Source organism: Leptonychotes weddellii, chromosome 6, assembly GCF_054177405.1.
Source record: "Leptonychotes weddellii isolate Sample4059 chromosome 6, ASM5417740v2, whole genome shotgun sequence".
Lineage (NCBI taxonomy): Eukaryota > Metazoa > Chordata > Mammalia > Carnivora > Phocidae > Leptonychotes > Leptonychotes weddellii.
The window spans coordinates 119572429-119589890 of record NC_138374.1 but is presented as its reverse complement, the minus strand read 5'-3'; the positions used below and the strand labels follow the sequence as shown (position 1 = coordinate 119589890).

Below are 17462 nucleotides of genomic sequence, written 5' to 3'. Positions count from 1 at the left end.
TAATTCTTGTTCTGTTTGAATGCAGTTTTTCCATTAGTTCTGGAAATTCTTATTCAGCTTGGTTTTATGATCCTCAGGTATAAGAAACCTGTATTTGTCAAAAGTTCTCTCCATGAATCTTCTTGAAGATGAAACACATTTAGCAAAAGCATCAGAACAATAACTGTAAATGACAAATGACTCAAAAATGGCCTTGGTTGAAGATCTGATGAAAGTTCATTATAATGCAATTGACAAGAAAATTTGTTTTTTTTCTGTGACATACACTTCAATAATTAGAATTACAAGTGATGACATTATACCAGGACATATCAAAATCTTAGGAACTTTATATGATTTCTAGAATAGTTATAGAATTCTTCCAGATAATATAACCTAAGAAGGTTTATCATCACTTATTTGACGTTACTTCCCATGTAGCTTGACATACCAAGACTAATTAATCAAGAACTTCATTTAGAATTTGAATTTGGGGAAGTTTGTTAAAAATATCAGAAGGTTTTAAAGCACATGCCTAAGTAGGAGCACAGATCATTATAAAACTTAATTACCTAATTAACCAAGGTGGCAGTAAGAGATTCTTAAGGCAAATATAGAAGGTGACACAGTTGTTAGCAAAACTTAGTTCTTTTAATATTGATAAGATTCAGTTTTCTTAAGTAATTGAAGACCTGATAAAGATAAAATATAGAAACTGTTTTGTTTTTTTTCTGGGCAAAGAGAAAAAAACATTTGTTTACAATTTCTTATCAAGAGTAGACCAATAATCTACAAAAACTTTATCTTAACAGAGAAAAAACAAATTCTAATCTTATACCAGTACTTTTAAATCTCTTTCATTCCAGTCTTTGTCCTGACCATGCATAAAATTCTTTTCCAAAGATTCCTATTTCACAAACTTCCTACAACTTTTTTTTTTTTTTTTTAGATTTTGTCCTAAGTTTTCCCTCCAAACAGCCAGTCTCATTTTAGGAAAAAATTATGTCCTCAACAAAAATGTATTCCCCCTTTTCATACCTTTCTTACCAAAAACACATACCTTACTACTTCTTCTTTTTTTTTTTTTAAATAGGTTCCAGGCCCAGCATGGACCCCACCATGGGGCTTGAACTCATGACCCTGAGATTAAGATTTGAGCTGAGATCAAGAGTCAGAAGCTTAACCAACTGATCCACCCAGGCATCCCACACGCCTTCCTTTGTTTGCATACAGTTGTTTCCCTTATTATTTCTAGTTGTTTTAATTACATTTATTAGAATTCTTACGGCTTAGAAACTTTACTTCAGTGAAAACTAAGTAGTAAGCAATTGTGAACTGTCTGTAAGTTACACCAGAATTCTTTGGGATTGGCAAATTTATGAATATATTTTATAATTTCCAGAAACATGTTCTTTTTTATAATTTTAATGTTGATAACTCTGAATACATGTCTATTAAAACAACAACCTTAAATTAGCTTTAATACTAAGTATTTTTCTAAATACTAAGTATTTACTAAGATGGCATGAACTTGAAAAACATTTGGGTTAGTTTCCTTCTTTCTGAGTTTTAGAATGCCCAATTCTTGTAAGCGCTTGCCTTTATCCCAATTAAATAGAGCTCTTTTACAAAGTAGTTTTAGCAATACCATTCAGAGGTCAAAAAATATCTCATGTTTACAACCTACATATGTGGATACACACAGAGACAGATGTAAAACCCTATAGGTACAATATTTATGGAGAAGATTTTCAAGATTTGTATTTGTACCTGTACCTGAAATTAGTCTTGAGGTGACTGTGCTAGAGTTTGAACACAAGAGCCATCTTATGAGTTTGTATTTTAAAAAAAGTCTTCTTCCCACCCCACTCCACCTTTTTTTTTTTCTTCAGTGTCAGGTGATTGTAGGCTATGTTTACATTTCAAAGACAGGACAAGTTGTATAACTTAAAAGAGGTGGAGAAAGAACACAAGTTTTCCCAAAAAGGACTTTCGTTTCTTGAGGCCAATAATTTACAAGCCTTTAAGATAAATAGGGGAAGATTTGGGATCAGTAAAGGAATAGGTGACCTTTGGGGGTGGATTGCCTCTAGAGTTGCATTTCTAGCTTTGTAAAGTTTTGTAAGATAAGGAAAGCTGCTTTCAAAACTTCAAAGAACTGGGTTGCAAGTTAAATAATGTTATAAGTTGATCTACTCAGCTGATTCCATTTTCCTCAATTTGCCTCTTCCTCTCTGGGTACATCTTACTCGTTTCCTGCCAGGATAGTATCCTGTCAGTGTTTTTAGAAGCTTCGAAATACCAATTGAAATATGCATCCCACTCAGATTGTTTAGTTCAATAGCCAGCTTTTTCTCAAGTTGGGTCCGCAAATACAGTAATTAGGTATTTTAAAGAATCCTCATTTAGGCCATTTGAGAGTTGAAACCATCCCTAGTATAATCCTTTAAAAACCTTTCTTTTGACCTCCTTCACCCAGGGATTTCTAGGCTCAATTTGAACAAGCATTGAATCCCACAGGGCGTTTACCGAAGGGGTCTTCTAAAACGTTTTCCCCAGCGTTCCTTTAGTCTTTGCAATTAACAAAACAGAGAGCATTAATTATTGTGGCAGAGCCAAAGCTCACTTATCTGCCAGTCCCTTCAGGTGCTGAACAAAGGATGTTCAGGTGGCCACTTCACCTCTAAGGTTGTGGGATAGATGAGTTCGGTCACCAGGGATCAAGTGGGATGGTCCTCGTGGAGAACCCAAGGTGACCAGTTGTGCAGAGTAAGCGAGCACCACATGAGCTGCTGCTGCCGCCAACTGCTTTGCTCCTGCTCCCAGACCACCCAGGCACACAAACCACCGACATGCCCCACCTGGGTGGCCAAAATTTATAACCGAACTTAAAGGGCTTATCCTTTGGGGTACATTAAATTCAACATAACCCAAAGGAGTGTTGAAAGCAAAGAACTTTTTACCACTTTTTACAAGCAGGGAGACAGGGAGATAGCTCTCAGAGCACCGTCTCTTTACTCATAATTCCTTTTCTGTGGAGTCTTGTCTGGCACAGAGCATGGGGGTGGGGGTGCTGGTCAGCTTGGGATTTCCCCCATGGACAGCAGGATTTCCCCCATGGACAGGGGGCTTTACCCTCCTGGCCCCTTTACCCACACTTGTTTCCTTTTCCGTTTCCTGCCTGGCTCGCCAACTGGTAGAACGTGGAAGAGGGGAGGGACAGTAAAGTATCCTCCAGACTGAGAAGGCACTTGGAGACAGAAAAAGCAAAGCAGGCAACTCCATACAGTTTACATAGAGTTTTATTCGGAGAAACTTACCGACAGGGAGGATCGGATGGATGTCAATCTGGAGCTGTGCAGCTATGCTCTGCAAAGCCCAGACCATAGTCTATGGATTTTATTGAGTGAGGGGACGCCCGGAGGGCATTGTAGTGAGATCAGAGGGTTCCCATGCACTTCTAAGGGTTTGCATGCTCTTAATTGACAGCTAACATTTGATTAGATCTCGTGGTGCCACCTGTGCATTAGGAAGGGGAAAGACTGTGTTATCTCTAACAGATTCATGGGAGGCCAAAGCAAGGTGCTCTACATTCCAGCCTTGGGAAGCATTTCTAAGGTATACACATTAATCTCCAAGGGGCCTGGAAGATGTAGCCCCAGGAGAGGCCATCCAGTGGGTATGAGCAAGACGGAGGGCCAAGGATGTGGTTAGTGTTGTCAGCACTCCTGCCCTCCACTTAATTGCCTTTGGTCCTCTGTCGGAATTTAGTTGTCCATATACGTGTGGATCTATTTCTGGATTTTACAATCCAGAATTCCTTTCATTTATTTGTCTGCATGTATGTCATTATTGTACCAACTTGATGATGGTAGCTTTATAATAGGTCTTGAAATCAGATAATGTTAATCCTCCAATTTGGTCTTTTTAGAATTATTTTGGCAATTTATAGGTCCTTTGCATTTTCATAGGAATTCTGGAAACTGTCAGTATCTACAAAAACCCATGCTGAGATTTTGGTTTTGATTGTGATAGGTTATACATCAATTTGGGACAACTGAAATACTAACAATATTGAATGTTCCACCTTACTGCAAGGCATAGCTCTCTGTTTACTTAGATCTTTAATTCCTCTCAGCGGTGTTCTGTAGTTTTAAGGGTGCAGGTCTTTGCCATGTTTTGGCAGGTTGGTTTATCCTTCAGCATTTCATGTTTTTTTGATTCCATCTTTAAAAAGAAGAGTTTTGTTTTGTCTTTTTATGAGCAATTTTGGGTTCACAGCAAAATTGAGCAGAAAGTTAGAGGAGTTCCTGTATACTCCCTATCCCCATATACACACGGTCTTCCTCACTATCAACATCCCACACCAGAGTGGTACATTTGTTACAACTGATGAGCCTACACTGACACATTATAATCACTTATAGTTCATAGTTTATACTGGAGTTCATTATTGGTGTTGTACATCCTATGGATTTTAGCAAATATATAATGGCATTTATTCACCATTATAGTATTATACAGAAAGTTTCATTGCCCTACAAATTCCTTGTACTTCATGATTCATCTCTCCTTCCCCACTAACCCCTGGCAAACATTGATCTTTTTACTGTCTATAAGTTTTGCCTTTTCGAGAATGTCATATATATTGGAATCATACAGTATATAGCCTTTCCAGATTGGCTTCTTTCACTTAATAATACACAGTTAAGTTCCCTCCATATCTTTTCGTGCCTTGATAGTTCATTTCTCTTTAGTGCTAACTAATACTTTATTGTCTGGTGTGCCACAGTTTGTTTATCCATTCACTCGCTGAAGGATATCTTGGTTGCTTCTAAGTTTTAACAATTATGAATAAAGCTTCTATACACATCCTGATGAAGGTTTTAGTGTGAACATAAGTTCTCAGGTTCTTTGGATAAATATGATAGAGCATAGGATCATATGGTAAGAATATGTTTAGCTTTGTAAGAAACTACCAACTGTCTTCCAAAGTGGCCATACCATTTTGCATTCCCACCAGCAGTGAATGAGAGTTCCTGTTGCTCCACATGTTCTCCAGCATTTGGTGTTGTAAGTGTTCTGGATTTTTGCCATTCTAATAGATGTGCAATGTTATCTTGTTTTAATTTACAATTTCCTAAAAATGTTTCATGTGGACCTTCTTTTCATATCTTCTTTGGTGAAGTGTCTGTTCAGATCTTTTGCCCATTTTTTAATTGGGTTGTTAGTTTTCCATTGTTGAGTTTTAAGAGTTCTTTGTATATATTGTATAACAGTCCTTTATTAGATATGTGTTTTTGCAAACACTTCCCCCAGTCTGTGGCTTGTCTTCTCATTCTCTTGACAGTATCTTTTTTCTTTTTAAAGATTTTATTTATTTATCTGACAGAGAGAGACACAGCGAGAGAGGGAACACAAGCAGTGGGGAGTGGGAGAGAGAGAAGCAGGCTTCCCACCTAGCAGGGAGCCCGATGTGGGGCTCGATCCCAGGGCCCTGGGATTATGACCTGAGCCAAAGGCAGACGCTTATCGACTGAGCCACCCAGGCGCCCCCTCTTGACAGTATCTTTTGCAGAGCATAAGTTTTTAATTATAATAAAGTGCAACTTATTAATTCTTCCTTTCATGGATGATGCCTTTAGTGATTTATCTAAAGAAGTCATCACCAAACCCAGGGTCCATTAGATTTTCTCCTACCTTATCTTCTAGGAGTTTGAGAGTTTTGTATTATACATTTAGATCTATGAATCATTTTGAGTTAATTATTGTGAAGGGTGGGAGTTCTATATCTATATTCATTTTGTACAAATGGATATCTATTTGTTCTAGTACCATTTGTTGCAAAGACTATCTTTTTTCCACTGAATGGCCTTTACTCCTTTGTCGAAAATCAGTTGATTATATTTATCTGGGTCTATTTCTGGACTCTCTATTTTGTTTCACTGATCTATTTGTCTGTTCTTTTGCCAATGCCACAGTGTTTTGATTACTGTAGTTTTATAGTGAGTCTTGAAATGGGGCGGTGTCTGTCCTCTGACTTTGCTCTTCCCTTCAGTGTTGTGTTGGTTATTATGGATTTTTTGCTTCTCCATATAAACTTTAGAACCAGTTTGTCAATATCCACAATAACTTGCTGGGGTTTTGATTGGGGTTTCTAGTTTTATTTATATAGAACTTGTTCATATTTTGTTAGATTTATATCTATGCAGTTCACTTTGAGGGGTGCCAATGCAAATGGTATTATATTTTTAATTTCTGATTCCATTTATTCATTGCTGGTATATAAGGAAGTAATTGACTTTTGTATGTTAACTTTGTATCCTGAAACTTTGCTATAATCATTTATTGGTTCCAGGGAATTTTTTTTTTTTTGTCAATTCTTTGGATTTTCTACATAATCATGTCATCTGCAAACAAAGACAGTTTTATTTCTTCCTTCCCAATCTGTATATCTTTTATTTGTTTTTCTTGTCTTGCTGCATTAGCCAGGGCTTCCAGTGTGATGGTGAAAAGGAACAGTGAGAGAGGAAATCTTTGTTTTGTTCCTGATCTTAGTGGGAAAGCTTCTAGGTTCTCAACATTAAGTCTGATGTTAGCTATAGGTTTTTTGTAGGTGTTCTTGAACAAGTTGAGGAAGTTCCTCTCTATTCATAGTTTGATGAGGGTTGGTATTATAAATAGGTACTGAATTTGTCGATTTTTTTCTCCATCTATTGATATGATCATGTAATTGTTCTTCTTTAGCCTGTTGTGATAAATTATATGAATTGATTTTTTCTTTCTTTCCCCCAGCTTTATTGAGGTATGATTGACAAAAACAGTACATATTTAGGTTGTACAAAAATTTTAAAGGTGTACAATGTGATGATTTAATATACATGAACATTTTGAAATGATTACCACAATCTAGTTAACATATCCATCATTCACACAGGGGTGTGTGTGTGTGTGTGTGTGTGTGTGTGTGTGGTGAGAACATTTAGGATCTACTCTTTTGGAAGATTTCAAGTATATAATACAATATTACTAACTACAGTCACTATGCTGTATGTCATATCTTCAAGACATATCCATCCTGCATAACTATATAACTTTGCATAACTGTATAACTTTCATAACTGCATAAACTTTGTATCTTTTGATCAACACATCCCCGTTTTCCTCACCCTGCAGCTCCTAGTAATAACTGTTCTACTCTTTGGTTCAGTAAATCTGCCATTGTTTTTTCTTTTTAGATTCCAAATATAAGTGAGATCATTTGGTATTTGTCTTCCTGTATCTGACTTATTTCTTATTTTCTGGCTTATGTCCTCTGTGTTCATTCATGTTCTCACAAATGGCAGAATTTCTTTCTTTTTATGGCTAAATAATGTTTCACTGTGTGTGTGCATGTGTGCCTATATGTGCGCACGCATGTGTGTGTGTGTGAGAGAGAGAAGCATTTAAAATCCATTTATCTATAGATGAGCACATAGGTTGTTTCCATTATCTTGGCTATTATGACTAATGTTGCAGATGAACATGGAGTACAGATATCTCTTTGAGTTATTAATTTCATTTCCTTTGGATATATTCCCAGAAATGGGGTTGTTGGATCATACAGTAGTTCTATTTTTATTTTTTTTGAGGACTTTCCATAGTGCCTGTACCAATTTACATTTCCACCAACAGTATACAAGGGTTTTTCTTCATACCCTTGGCAACACTTATGTCTTGTCTTTTTGATAATAGTCATTCTGACAGTGTAAAGTGATACTTCATTGTGGTTTCGATTTGCATTTTTCCCTGATGATTAGTGATGTTGAGCATCTTTTCATGTACCCATTCACCATCTGTGTGTCTTCTTTGGAAAAATGTGTATTCAGGTCTTTTGTCCATTCTTAAATCAGATTATTTGGGTTTTCTAATTTTTTATTTTTGCTATTGAGTTGTGTGAGTTCCTTATATATTTTGGATATTAACTTCTTATCAGATATATGGTTTGCAAATATTTTCCCCATTACGTTGATTGCCTTTTATTTTGCTGATTGTTTCCTTTGCTGTGCAAAGCTCTTTATTTTGGTATAGTCCCATTCCTTGATTTTTACATGCATTGGGTATACTTTTGTTATCACATATGTTAATTGATTTTTTGAATGTTGAACTGGCCTTGCCTACATGGCATAAATCTCAGTTTGTCATGGGGTATGATGCTATTTTTTTCAATGATAAATTTCAGTTTCTAACGGTTTGTTTCTAGTATACAGAAATACATTTGGTTCGGGACGCCTGGGTGGCTCAGTCGGTTAAGCCGCTGCCTTCGGCTCAGGTCACGATCCCAGTGTCCTGGGATCAAGTCCCACATCAGGCTCCTTGCTTGGCAGGGAGCCTGCTTCTCCCTCTGCCTGCCTCTCCCCCTGCTTGTGTTCTGTCTCTCTCTCTGACAAGTAAATAAAATCTTTAAAAAAAAAAAAAAAAAGAAATACATTTGGTTCTTGTATGTGGATCTTGTATATTGATCCTGTAATCTTGCTAAACTGATCTTTAATTCTAGTAAGTTTTTTATAGAATCCACTGGATTTTCTATGTAGATAATCATGTCAGTGTTGGTGAGTTTGCAGCCAAAGACTCGAGGGGGACCCTCTGCAATCTTCAGAGCTCTTTTTCTGTGCATTTCTCTACTTTAGGGTACTCTACCCTACAAACTCTAGGCACTTTGGCTTCCCAAGCTTTCAGATCTCTCTTATTATCTCAGGGAAACTGATGGGCTCTATCTGGGTTCCCTTACTCTCTACCATGGCCTGGAAATGTTTTGTAGTAAAGTCATAGGATTTGTTACCTGTCCCTCAGGGACCAAGATGTTCAATGTCTTGAAAATTGTTGTTTCATGTATTTTGTCTGTTTTTTTGAGTTGTTTTCTTTTGGGGGAAGGGTAATGCAAATCTGGCTTCTCTTACCCCTTCTTGGCCAGAAGCTAAAACTTGAAGATACCTTCCCATGTAAGAATGTATTAGTGTATTTCAATTTTTATTAAAGGAAGCGCTGTATTTATTTTACTTTATTTTATTTGAGAGAGAGAGAGAGATCATGAGCAGGGGGGAGGGATAGAGGGAGAAGCAGACCCCCTGATGAGCTGTGAGCCCAATGTGGGACTCGATCCCAGGACCCTGGGATCATGACCCGAGCTGAAGGCAGATGCTTAATGGACTGAGCCACCCAGGCACCCAGGGAAGCACTATGTTTTGTATTTATGTGCTATAATTTATACATTGTTTCCTTATTGAAGGATATTTAGATTGTTCCACTTTGTTTTCTTTACAAATGAGATGTAATGCATGTTCTTCTCAATATTATCTGAATTGCACTGAATTTTGCATGAAATGAGTACTTACTGAGATACTTAAAATTGTATTCATATCAGCAAAACTGAATGCCTAGTACTTGGCCAGAATTATATTAAGCAATATATATAATCATATTGAGAATTCTTATTTAAAGACACAATACTTAAGAGAATTAAAGCATAAAGTGAAATAATAAGAATACACAGCCACCTTCAGTTTATCCAGAGTCTTAGGGGAATTGGGTATGCTGGATAAATGCCTTTTTTGGACATTGGTAAGGCTAAAAAAATGAGGTAAAAAATGATTTGAACTCAACCTAATTGAAATCCTGAAAACTGTATTATATACTTCCTAACTTTAGTATAAAGAATAAAATTAAATAATTTAACCATATCTTGATGATTCACAATCATTCTTATAAACACAAATGCACATATGCTGATGTAGAAGTTGTGGGACATTGAGATGAATCAGTACTGGCAAATGCCATCAGGATTAGAGTAGAATGTCCATGCATTTTAGCTGACTTCCTGGTAGAATGTCTCTTTTCTTTCAAGCACTTTCATAGTGCACATTTTAGCTTAGACTTAGTATATCAGTTATTAGAGTGGTTTATGTTTATATCTTTTCATTCTGCTATATTTTTAGTTCCTGGAAGGCAGGAACACCCTGTTCGTCATGTTTTTAAACCCCACAGTTCCTGGGTAAGTATTGGATATGATTAATTTAGGAGGACTTAGGAGAATAAGAAATTTCAAACTCTTTTTGGATGAATTGGGATATAAATACATAAGTTAAAACAAAATATTGAAAAGGCTAACAGTCCAATATTACAACAAGACAAATAGTTTATATCTTAATCTGAAATTTATCTCTGTACATTGCTGAAAGTTTAGTAATGTGTATGTGGACCAGCAAGAATATACAAAGAGAGTGAGAAATGAATAAATTGGGAAAAGGAATCTCTCCAGTCACACTAAGGATAGAGAAATTTTACCTTTTGGCTTCTCAGGAGGAAGAGGAAAAAAAACTTAGGTTTGAGTGTGTTGTGTCTTCTTTCCCATCTGATGTATTGTCATAAGGTCAATGAGAGAGGGAAATTCTAATATAGTCTAATATAGTAGTTGAGGAAAAAAAGACTCTAATATAGTAATTAATTAGTTGAACAAATGTATATATTGAGCACTTACTATTCAGTTATCACTTTGCTAGCAAAATTCAGAATCCACTTTTTAGGTGTTTGCTAACTAGCCATGGTTTACTTCTTCTGAAATGGATTTTTTCTTTGGGATCAAGAAGATAAACCCTAATAAGGATGAATTGGAAATTAAGATATAAGGCACTTCTCAAAGATTTTCCTTTACACTAGGAATAATTTTTGCTTTGGCCATTTGAAAAGTAAATATGGAAAAAAAGATAGCAAGTCCCTAGTTTGAGAGAGATAACCTTTAGGAAGATTTTGATATACTTTGACAGAACTACCATCTGCATTTTAAATTTTATTCATAATTTATGATTGCTACCCCTGCTCACTTTCCAAGCAAGGTCTAAACTAAAAGGGAAGTATTTTTCCTCTTTTCTTTTATCTTATGTGTATTGAAACAGTTGTATTTTAAAATTTCAAAGTACAGAGCATAGCTGGATCTCTTTTTTTTCTGTGGGGATTACTTACACATCCGAGAAAGAGGTGTGAAGTAGGCTACAGGAAAGATGTACTGCAGAAGAAAAAAGCATAGTGAGAAGCATGATGATATTGTTTCCAAATTTTTAACCATATACTTTGGCAGGAAAAAAAAATGATCTTAGAAAAATGATTAAGAATACAGATGGTCCCTAGCTTATGATGGTTCAGCTTATGATTTTTAGACTTAACAATGATGCAGAAGCAACCCACATCCATAGAAACCATACTTTGCATTTTGAATTTTGATCTTTTCTTGCGCTAGGCGTATGCGGTAAAATATTCTCATGACGCTGGACAGCTCCCAGTCAGCCTTGTGCTCACAAAGGTAAACAACTGATACAACTATGACCATTCTGTACACATATAACATTCTGTTTTTCACTGTATTCAGTACATTACATGAGATATTCAGCACTTTATTATAAAATAGACTTTGTGTTAGACAATTTTGCCCAGCTGTAGGCTAATGTAAGTGTTCTGAGTTTATTTAAGGTAGGCTGGGCTGAGCTATGATAACAGGTAGGTTAGGTGTATTAAATGCATGTTTGATTTATGATTAATGTATTGGGATATTGGGATGTAATCCCATCATAAATTGAGGTAGATCTGTACTGAATTCAACACTCTCTTTTTAATCTGCTGACTTCTAAATGCAAAAGATTCTATTTTAGAACAAATCCTTCTCCGACAAATTTTCTTTCCTGATACATTTTGGTATGTGGTTAATTTTATAAATTGCCTAAAATATAACATCTTTCCATTTTGCTAACTCATTGATTCCATTTTGTAACAATTGAATCAAGGCCTGAATGAGAGGATAATAAAGATAGGGTAGATTAAGAATAAGTACTTCAAACAATGGAAAAGAGTTATTTCAACATGTTCTTTTCTTGCCACAACACACTCAGATAGGCACGTCTGGATCTTGACTTTCTGGAAAAGTTATGGAGATGTAAAGCAACAAATATTATACACAATTATACCACTGTACCTTTAACCAATGTCTCCCCATTTTCTCCTCCCCAATCCCCACCCCTGCAATTACCCTTCTATTCTCTGTTTTTATGAATTTGACTCCTTTACATTCCACATATAAGTTAGGTGAGATCATGCCGTATTTGTCTTTTTGTGTCTGGCTCATTTTACTTAGTATAATGTCTTCCAGGTTCATCCATATTGTTGCATGTAGCAGGATTCCCCACCCCCCTTTCTTTAAGACTGAATAATAGGCTGAATAATATTCCAGTGTGTGTGTGTGTGTGTGTGTGTGTGTGTACAACAATACATACAAACACACACACACACACATATATATATACCACATTTCTTTATCCATTCTGTTAGTGGGCATTTAGGTGGTTTCCATATCTTAGCTATTGTGAATAATACTGTAGTGAACATGGCAGTGCAGTTATCTCCTCAAGAAAGCACTATTATTAGGGCACCTGGGTGGCTCAGCTAGTTAGGCATCCAACTCTTGATCTCAGCTTAGGTCTTGATCTCAGGGTTCTGAGTTCAAGCCCTGCATTGGTCTCTACTCTGGGCATGGAGCCTACTTAAGAAAAAAAAGAGAAGGCACTATTTTTTTTTTTAAGATTTTATTTATTTGACAGAGAGAGACACAGTGAGAGAGGGAATATAAGCAGGAGGGGTGGGAGAGGGAGAAGCAGGCCTCCTGCCGAGTAGGGAGCCCGATGTGGGGCTCCATCCCAGGACTCTGAGATCATGACCTGAGCCGAAGGCAGATGCTTAACGACTGAGCCACCCAGGTGCCCAAGAGAAGGCACTATTATTAAATATATCTTCTTGCTAACTAAGACTATTTACGGATTTTTAACCCATCACTTGAAGAACATAATGGCTAATATTACCAGCATCATCACTTAGTCTTCATTCGATTTGGTCATTTGGACTGTTAGTCAATGTCAACAGCATCATGATGGTTCAAGTATCAGGCCAATGGAGATGACTGGTTGTAAAATGATTGTCAGTGGAGGGGCACCTGGGTGGCTCAGTTGGTTAAGTGTCTGCCTTCAGCTCAGTCATGATCCCAGGGTTGTTGGATCGAGCCCCACATTGTGCTCCCTGCCCAGTGGGGAGTCTGCTTCTCCCTCTCCCTCTGCTTCTCCCCCTGCTTGTGCTCTCTCTCTCTCTGTCAAATAAATAAAATATTTAGAAAAAAAAAATAAAATGATGGTCAGTGGATCCTGGGGTTCTGTGGATGTGTCTCAAGTGTCAGCAAAGGGGAGCAGCCAAAGTCTAAGTGGGCAACCTTGTCCCTGGCCCAGGGTTTGAATTAGAGCAATTTCACATTTATCTGTTTTATATTTTGGGGTTCTACAAAAGTCTTCTTTGAAAAAAGTTTTCCTTTTCCTGTACAAAGAAAATACTTGAAAACTTACGCTATAAATGCCTTGTTGTGGTCTCTTTATCTCTCCTTTCTTAATAAAAATTTATCCATGGGTAAAACTAAAATGAAAATGGAACCAAATACAAAATCAGCACCAAAAACACTATAATGATTCATAATTGCTGTAGTTATTAATGGCATATCATTAATGATAGCTCACTAAGGGATGTGGCAGAGGAAATATAAATTGCAGGTTATGTCTAATTCTCTTTACCTGCAATTTCAGCTATTTCTTCCAATTTAGAAAGCAGATAGGAAAGCAAGTGAGTGAGAGAGTGATACTATTCAGGGGATAACCTTGAATCTATTCTAATTTAGAAGAGAAAGTAAATCATTTGTATGATCGACATCCTAATTATTACTATTAAAAGTATTTCAACACCTCTCATTACTAATGACATCACAGTGTTTGAGGATTTTCTAGGGTAAGGAGCTGAGAGCAAGAAGTCACTGCACTGATTTTAAAATATGAAATTTTTGGATTGCAAGGGATACACCTCATCTAAGGTGAGGACACCTTAGATTTTTGAGGTATAATAGCTCTTATTCCATATTTATTTATTTTTATCATAATCTCAATAGAAGATAATCTACATGGCAAGAGAGAAAACATCCTTGGAGGGTAACTGGTGATTCTGCCTCACAGGATTGGTGTGAGAATCTCATGAGGTCCTCTGTGAATGATGCCCATAAGGAAACAGTTCTTAGTCCCCTGGAGTGAGAGGGAGAAGGCATAGCTCAGATAAGCAGTGTAGCCAGGAAGAGTGAGGGACTGGAACCTGATTAATAAGTTAATTGAAATGAAACTAAACAGCTTGTTTGTAGTAATACAATCCTCAAAGCACAGTTTTGTAAGGGATTTGGATCTGTAGGAAAAGTGGGATTTATGCTAGAAATGGAATCAAGAGGGTAAGAATCTGTACTGTTACTAGAAATTAATAGGCCAAGGCTGTGCATATTCTCTTCAGGAATAACTCATGGATTTACAAGTGACTTATTAAATTAAAACTGTCACCCCCTAACTGTGCTAGTAAGCTGTGACAGCAGAGTGTGGGCTAGGCCTGGGGACATAATACACAGAGCATGACACCTGGAGGATACTTTCAATAACCTGACCCGCCTTCCTTTATTTTATTTTATTTTATTATTTTATTTTATTTATTTTATTTTATTTTAATTTAATTTAATTTAATTTTATTTTATTTTTAAGTAGACTCCACACCCAGGGTGGAGCCCAGCTCGAGGCCTGAATGCATGACCCTGAGATCAAGACCTGAGCTGAGATCAAGAGTGAGACACTTAACAGGCAGGGCCACCAGGTGCCCCACCTTCCTATATTTTAATAGTGGATTAGGTGTGAATGGGGTGAGCAGGAGGTGGGTGTGGAGGGACCCCTAAAGGAAACCATTAGGAGGTGAAAATGTTCAAGAGAAAAAAGGCTTCTAGACCTCCTTTCTTCACAACAAGGATTTAGAAAACTTTCTGGGTTTTGCGACTTCCAGTGGCATGTGCAGAAATCCAAATGACCAATCCAATAAAATTAGATATAGTAACATTCTTATCTGTATCTTGATAAATCAGTACTTGTTCCCGACAGATGATTAAGGGTTGAGATACTGGGTGCCGCTAACGTTACTGACAGACATCACGAGACTTGGTAGAACTTTTGCTTCAAAGCGGGAGGAAAATTGCCTAAGACGTGTTTTACTATGGGCCAGGTGTGCCTCGAAGGGCAAAAACAGCTGACAACAACAGGACTTCAGAGCATTCGCAGAGTGTGCCGAAGGAGTGAGGTGAGACTCTCTTTGCTATATCCGAATCAAGAAAGAATACCTCCAGTGAGATCCATCGTTACGGTTAAAGATGGGGCTCTGCAGTCACACACACCTAGGGTTGAATTCCCAATTAGTCATGCACCTGGTGACCTTGGATAAATTCTTTAACCTTGCCAAGACTCACTTTCCCTATTTTTGAAGTGGCATAATAATGATAATTTTCTCCTAAAATGGGATTAAATGAACACTTGCCGAGTTGCCAATAACTCTTCTTATTCCCATTATTGTGAATAATAACCAAAATGCTATGCAGAATCATGTAAAGCTTCTAAAATGTGAGAAGCCACAAAATACAAATGTGACCCCGTCATTATTCTCAGTGGGTGGTGTGGAGGGAGGAAATTCGAGAGGCATGAGGAGGGTTTTCCCTAAAAATAAGCTGTTGTCCCACTCATCAAAAATACATGTCAAATTTGGGAGAAGGGGTAACATCAGCTTGAATTTAAGACAATTTTAGATTATCCGAAAAGCTAGTAGTGCTGACTGTTGGAGGTCTTTTTGCACGAAGCATGCGGGGCTTTCAAAAGAGGAAGAAAGCAAAGGATGGTTTATCTGATCTCATGCAATGTTTGTCTTTTGCTTGTCAGATTTTGCATTTTGCTCTTGAGAAACAATATAGAAACAGACAGTTGCCAAAGCATATGTGACAATTGAACTCTGACCCATGTAAGAAACCTGGATGCCAAACCACAATTTCTTTAGCAACTAGTTCCGGAAACCAAACCACAACCCATGCAACAAACAGCCCAGAATGGTAAGGGTTTCGTCAGTAACTGTCAAGTTTCCTCTTTTTGCCCTAACTTCCAACTCAGGACCAGCCAGATAAAGCCAGAGATACCCTCCAAACCAATCACAGAAGATGACCTGCTTTTAGTGAGTCCACCTCTACCTACACCATAGCAACACCTCCAATCAGAGCACACCTGAAGCCTTGCCTTTTTTCTTGACAAAGCTTTCCCGCATCCGTGCCTGCCTTTGAGTTTCCTCCAAATCCAAGTGATGGGTGCTGATTCCCTTGTTATAGCAAGCTCTGAATAAATATCCTCTGTTCTCATTTGGGTTGTTTTCATTTATTATCAATTTCTATAGCACGCATGTTTGTTTTCATGAGACAATAATGTTTAACATTAATGTGTGAAATTGTCAGTGAGTAAAATGAATGTTTCAGAGTGGTACTGTGTTTGATCCTGTACCTCTGGGTGTTCACAAGCCCTGGTTTGAGGATTTTTTTTTTTAAACAATTTTTTTCAATTACAGTTTACATACCATATAATTCATCCAGTTGTTCTGGCACCGTTTGTTGAAAATGCTGTCCTTTCTCCCATTGAATTGCCTTGACACCTTTGTTGAAAATCAATTGACCATAAATATGAGGGTTTATTTCTGGATTTTCTATTCTGTCCCATTGATCTATATATCATACTATCGATTACTGTAGCTTTATAGTAAGTATGAAGTCAGGTAGTTTAAGTCCTCCAATGTTCTTTTTCTAAAGTGTTTTGGCGATTCTAGATCCTTTGTACTTCCATATGAATTTTGGAGTCACTTTGTCTTATTTGCCATAGACCTCCATGCAGTTTAGGTGCTGAGATGAGTCAGGGCTTGGTGGTGCAGGCTGGGGGAGTCTCTTCATCTCTTACTCATTTTAGCAGATATTATGTTTAAGTGAAATATTTCTGCAAGAAATATTCACCAGAAGGTCTTGGAAAGTTATTTCTTTTCTTAATTCTACATTCTCTACTAACATCTTTGACTTCTCTAAAGAATCCTTTCTCTTCATTCTCTGAAATATTCTTTTCTGCTTTTGTTCTTTAACATGGACATTCTTCAATGTCATACAAGCAGTCACATCTGCTAAAGTGTATCTCCAAATGTTTCATTGAAAAGAGCAGGAAAAAACTAGGATTATCCTCTTACTAAATAGGAATTTATTATTTGTGTAATCTGAAAATGAGAATATTGAATATAGTAATACATATGCATTTACATTTGTTTTTGCAACAGAAAGTAGTGGTAGAAATTATCTTCTGTATAAACATAGATGGTGTTCAGAGTAAAATGGCTCCCTTTATGGAGAAAAAAATATATATGCACAATTTAACTAATTATGAATGTAGAAGAAAAAGCAATTCTGTGATTGCATAATAACTCACTAGCTGGCTAATCTTAAAGGGCAAGTGGTAAAATCAGCCTTTTTGAGCTTGCCTATTAGAAGTCTCAATAATGTA

General features: G+C 37.0%; 1 protein-coding gene and 1 long non-coding RNA gene across 3 annotated transcripts in view; both read left to right on the top strand.

The window, feature by feature from the left end:
• The window catches only part of CDC73 (cell division cycle 73), a 239475-nt gene extending 235274 nt beyond the window's left edge, over positions 1-4201 (top strand). Inside the window, exon 19 of the transcript XR_014146573.1 lies at positions 1073-4201. The gene's annotated coding sequence lies outside the window, so the exon portion shown is untranslated. The remainder of the gene's footprint in view (positions 1-1072) is intronic.
• A 1547-nt stretch (positions 4202-5748) lies between these two features.
• On the top strand, positions 5749-16288 carry LOC115945063 (uncharacterized). Of its 2 annotated transcripts, none has more exons than XR_014146574.1 (4): positions 5749-10009; positions 11252-11314; positions 15118-15192; positions 15822-16288. It is a non-coding gene; the product is annotated as an uncharacterized LOC115945063 (long non-coding RNA). The 2 variants fall into 2 exon arrangements; XR_014146575.1 differs by adding an exon at positions 14610-14689 and having other exon boundaries at positions 5749-14068.
• The last annotated feature ends 1174 nt before the right edge of the window (positions 16289-17462 follow it).